The sequence below is a fragment of the Setaria italica genome, chromosome V (assembly GCF_000263155.2).
Source record: "Setaria italica strain Yugu1 chromosome V, Setaria_italica_v2.0, whole genome shotgun sequence".
In the NCBI taxonomy this organism is placed as follows: domain Eukaryota; kingdom Viridiplantae; phylum Streptophyta; class Magnoliopsida; order Poales; family Poaceae; genus Setaria; species Setaria italica.
The window spans coordinates 1763157-1768751 of NC_028454.1; the positions used below are offsets into that span (position 1 = coordinate 1763157).

The 5595-nt window shown below is 53.1% G+C and overlaps 1 long non-coding RNA gene across 1 annotated transcript; it reads left to right on the forward strand.

Annotated features, from left to right (window-relative positions):
* The first annotated feature begins 3188 nt into the window (after nt 1-3188).
* LOC111257248 lies at nt 3189-4730 on the forward strand. Its single transcript, XR_002677668.1, has 2 exons — nt 3189-3967; nt 4060-4730. It is a non-coding gene; the product is annotated as an uncharacterized LOC111257248 (long non-coding RNA).
* Nucleotides 4731-5595: the final 865 nt, after the last annotated feature.

Consider the following 5595-nt stretch of genomic DNA (forward strand, 5'->3'; position numbering starts at 1 on the left):
CTTGCTTGGTTCCTTGATGGAAATGGAAGGATGGTGCACGATTCCATTGTTGATGCTGTGCTCGTGCAACGTAGGATAAAGATAAACGCTGGGCCGGCCGGTTGAAACGGCGGTAGGACCGACCGTTTGTGTGCGTGGTTTCAAGGGAAAAAAAAAGGATTGGTGACTGGAGCAGCAGAGACATTGAGAAAAGACGGCGGCGTCGTGTCGGGGGTGCAGCCTTTGCCTCCACGCACGCTGCTGTGACCTGTGGTGCTGCCTTGAGGAGGAGCTCGTCGCTCGTCGGGAAAGGAACGCCGCCACGCCGTCGGCGAGCCGGGGCACGGGTCGTGGGGACTGGGGAGCAGGAAGGAAAAGGTTGGGAGGGGTGGATTTGCGCTTTATCCCGGTGATCAAAATTTTCTGCGCTCGAGGAAATAAAACAGAAAAGTGTTGGTGTGTGACCGCGAGGGTCGGCGTCGAGCAAATCTGCTGCCGGTCTTTAGGGCCGCAGCGCGCGGCTTTCCGTCCCCTCCGACGTCCATCGCCCTGGTTGTCGCTTGCCCGCCGCGGCGCGGGCTTGGCACGGCACCCTTCTGCTCTGCCTTCTTGTGCCGTCGCGTCCGCGGCGTGGTTTGTCTCGGACATCCGGAGCGGCAGCCTCGGTCGGCGCGAAAGGCTAGGCTACCCACGGAGGTGGAGGGAAGGGGTACAGGTACTCTCTCCTCTCCCGTGCCCGTGTGGACGAGACGACGCAGGCAGCGGGGCTCGGGTGCGCACGCCGCGGGCCCGCGCGTCGACGGTCGACGTGGAGCAGCTGCCTTTTGTGTCGCCCCGCCACCCAGTCACGCACCGCACCCACTTGCCTTACTTCCCTCGTGGAGCTCCGGCGAGGTCAGACGTCGGAGCCGGCACGAGCCTAGCGCCCACGTCCGTCACGCGTCGGCGCACGCCGGAGCAACTGGGCGCTGACGTCTGATCACCAACCAAATGCCGGAACCGGGGATCAAGTAGGGCCGCGCCGTGCGTGGGGCATGCTAGTCAGCCCCCGGCGCACCAGATCCATCCGTGCCGAGGCGCATTGACTTTTTAGATCTAGCTACAAGAAAGAAGATGGGGGCAGCAGTAATGTGAGGCAGGCTAGCCCCTGGCGTAATGCGTGAACCATTTGCCGGCCTCCATCCATCCATCCATCCATGGCAAATGGCTCCCAAATGGACAAGGAATCCAATGCCAATGCCGACGATGCCAGGAGTCCAGGACGTACTCTAGGAGAGCTGGAGAGGAGAGGACGCTGAAATGGAGTAGCCCTGGCACTCGCACTAATTCCATCAGGGGACGGACGTACCCGATTGGGATTGAAAGCAGCAGCAGCCGTGTCGCTCATGGCTCGCCATGCATTCACATCCTGGAGAGCGAGCCGTCGCCATTAGCCGGCCACACCTGATTGATGAGCACACGCGCAGCGGCGGCACATTCTCTTTGCTCCAAAACCACAGCGAGCGGCTGCATAAGTGGTATGATTGCGTCGCGACGATGTGACGATGGTCCATGACCACGACCGGCGACAGCGGCCGGGATATTGGGGTGTCGGCTGGCTAGCGTAGCCGCGCGGCGGTACAGGTGCAGCGGCGATGCTAATGACATGTACCGATGCCGACACGATCGACGGCTTAGCTATCAGGCCCCGGATTATCCTTGGACCAGATAGCGGCGCGCCGGCGACACCCCTGCCATTATTGCGATGCCTTGCTTGCTACTACTACACGTCAATCTGGCCGTCGTATGCAGCGCGCGTGATGCCTGAATCCTGATAGTGCTCGCGTATGTAGACGGGTGGTTGGAGCCTGGCCTGGCTGCCATTGCCACCGAGGGGATGGCCGGGGATCGCAGGCGTTCGAGCTCGGTGTCACACCTGAGGATCTGCTTCTTCTGCTAATAGAGAGTGGTTTTTCAGTCTCCGGACTACAGGTTTGTCGTGACGGAGGCATGGACGGCAGGTCCCGGCACGGCGGACGCTCCGTGCCTCGGGCAAACCGAAACCCCGACGCCGGCACGAAGAAGGGAGGGGAGCTCGTGCCGTGGCGCTGATCCAGCGTATGCACAGGTCGTAAACAAATCAAAGCGCCCGCCGCCGTGCGCATCGCAGGGGAGCTGAGGAGTGGGCGTGGCGCTTCGGGCTCCTACATTGAATCGGTGGATTATGGCCTTCAGCTCCGGACTATGGTGGTCGGGTGGTGGGCCACGGCGTCGTATGGGCTGCTTTGAGTACGTTTTGGATTTTTGACCTTTTTACATTTGATTGCCTTAAATCCCTTCATCAGAGGTATTTCTGGTATATGAACTTGTCAACAAGCAACCCATGTGATCTTTCGGAAGACATTATCCCAGATCTCGAATCCAACTCTCCAGTCACACGCAACCTGTGTGACCCTCCGAAAATGTTCATGGACTCTCCATCACCATGTGACCTAAAGATGTTCCAGATTTTCTAACATTTGGTTCTGATACCACTTGTTAGAAATTAGCCTAACACGGCGACGAGCCGCCCGCTAATCTTCACCAGCGGAAGCGTTGATTGGATCTACCGAGACAAACTTGCATGATCACAAATGACAACAGAGATACGATCTTTGTTGACGAGGTTCGGTTGAAGCCTACATCTTCGGAGCATGACTATGTTTGAATATATGGGCTTGCTCCAATTATTCAATAATTAAATGAAAAGAATTAAAACCCACTAATAAATGTTATGGAGCTAAAAGTGGTTAATACCACATTGGTAGCTGAGGAGAATTCCAATCAACTTAAAGGGTGGACTGTTTGAACACCCTACGTGAAGTTGATAAAGGAGATTAGCGTGCCACACACGCGCGTTCGCTCACCTCGCCGTGCCGAGCCGGGCTGGGCCGAGGTCGTGGCAGTGGCTGAGGCGAGGCGAGGTGTGGCGTGGGACGGTCGGTGCGGTGCGACATGATGTGCTGCGTAGAGTGGGAAGTTTTGCACCAAGTGAGATTAATGGCTGGGCCGTTAATGATGTTGATGGCTAGCGATTGATGGTGGTGATTTGATTGTGCCCGTTACCAGTAACCAACGCATTAATAGTCATTGCTCCACCTAATAACGTCCAGATTCATCCTTCCTCTTCCCCTGCACTTCTATATGAGGGGGCACCCTTCCTCCTCAATGAGCACACAAAAAACACACCTCTCCCTCTCTCCCTCTGTTTTCTGCTGCTTGCTTCGCATCGCCGTCGCTAGCACCACGCGCATAGCTCTGACGAGAGTAGGCCTCCGAAACCCTGCACGCTGAAGGTCCTGCACGAGATATCGAGCAATCAGATTTTTGGGAGCGTCTTCACGCGACTGCTTGCTTACTCCCTGAACGAGCCTTTGGCAATAGCCTTGGTTGTTTTTGGAGTTGCGGAAATTTTTAAGATTTTTACGGATTCTTCAGAGAATTTTTCGGAAACTCCGTAGGTGCGGATTCTCCGGAGGTTGCAGATTCTCCGAAGATTTTTGCGGAGTTTCTGGACTTCCAGAAGGCCGTTCGCGGGACTGCACTGCGAACATCTTCCTGCATCAACTTTGTACGACTACATCGACTGAGATCACCCCACGATTAGTATGACTAATCCAGGTGATAATGGCTCATCCGGTTCCTTCGAAACCGGCCCCGCCCAAGGCTATAAGTGAAACCTATTTATTTCATTCTGTTTTGTGTTAACACATGAACGCGTGCACCTGGTCCGATTCACTCACTATAGTCATGATATTATTAATATTTTAAATATTTAATTTTGAAATTAAAATATACCGAAATGTGCCTAAATATCTAACAGACTACGGGTGCTCCTCCCTAGTACCGCAACACTGGTCGCTCCGTGGTCCCAGCATCGTGTCGTTTTCCCTTGCGAGCTTGTCACTATATCATCATAGTTACAACAGCAGCCCCACTTTCATATTTATAAGGAGGCTCGGGTTACAGAGTATGATATGGATTCTATTCTATACTGCTAAATACAACTCAAGTCCCTTTAACCGGATCAGTACAAATATTTAACACAAAATATCTTAACAGTCGCGCGACGGAGGCACATACTGGCTCCGAGACGGCAAACTCAAACCCCGACGCCGGCAGTCGGCACGAAGAAGGGAGGGGAGCTCGTGCCGTGGCGCTGATCCAGCGGATGCACAGGTCGTAAACAAACCAAAGCGCCCGCCGCCGTGCGCATCGCAAGGGAGTCAACGCTGCCGGGTCTGGTCTTTTGTCCTACGCGCGTGCATATCGTATCTTCTTCGATCGGGAAACTCCCTCCATCTGAACTGGCCCGTTCCGTTCCGTTACGTTCACGGCGAAACAAAGCAGCTGCGGTGCTGCACTGCACAGTTACAGTGTGCCTCATCTAGTCCGAGGAAACCATACGCTACGCTACTCTATTTGCTGCTCTAGTACAGTCGTCTATTTGAATCCTGGCCTAGATGATAGGAGTGAGTAATAAAAATGGTAGCACAAAACATGGCGGCCCTGTGCTGTGATTGACGGCGATTTGATCTGATGGTGACGCTATGCTAGCTCCAAATGGCTCGGCTCATGATTTCGGGGGGGTCCCAGGGTGCTGGATTTGTCTCTCTAGAGACCACAAGAGAAGAGAGAGACCCCTCCATCTATGTATCAAGTGTACTGTAGATGTTGTGCTGCTGCTGCTCCTCTTTCGTCTCTCACCAATTGAATTTACACGCTCTTAACAGAATCTACATGCATACGTCCATGTATTGTATAGCACCAGTACGCAGTATTTTTTGTTTTTCCTCCACAAGGAAAGGGAAGGAAGGCACGCGTATTTCCCTGTCAGCAGCAGGAACCTGAAAACGAAACCGCATCATTTCATCACTCGTCGCTGTAGCCGAAACATTGCTAAACTGTTGTCATTGAGGGCCGGCTCCCGTCAGCATTTATGTGTGGATGTGCTATAACCTACTAGCAACTGCGGCCCTCCTGCAGCTTTCCGTGGCGCAGTCGTTGTACGTCGTCGCCATGTGCGAGATGCAGAGCTTGCTTGCTTTGTTCACCTTGCTGCTCTCTCTGTGATCCTTGCCTTGCCTGCATCCATGCCTGTTAATTCTATCACAGTGAGCCAGTGAGGCCATCCTCCGGAAGCACATAGAATGTCACCTCTGAATCTGATACGCTGAAGCTTGCTCTCTAGAGACGTTCAGTCATCTCCTTTTATTCAGCCTGTGCAATGAAGCTAGCAGATCGCTAGCTAATCTTGCTGCGTGGCTCTAGAACTACAAGTTACACTTAGTTTGGGACGGCAGCAAGATATGCGCAGCGTTACCTCTTTTCTAAATTTTTCAGGGAACAAAACAAAAACAGCAACCGGTTGTTGTCAATTAAAAACCACACAGTTTTTTGAAAGGAGGCAGAAGGAACTGATGTGGATAGGTTTTCGCGACCACTGGTGGATAATGTGAAGTAGGGGCCTTTTTAGTTTCCCCAAAATTCCAACTTTGGCACTATGTAAAAAGAAGATTCCCCATCACATCAAACTTACGGTACATGCATGGAGTATTGAATGTAGACGAAATTAAAAACTAATTGCAAAGTTTTGTT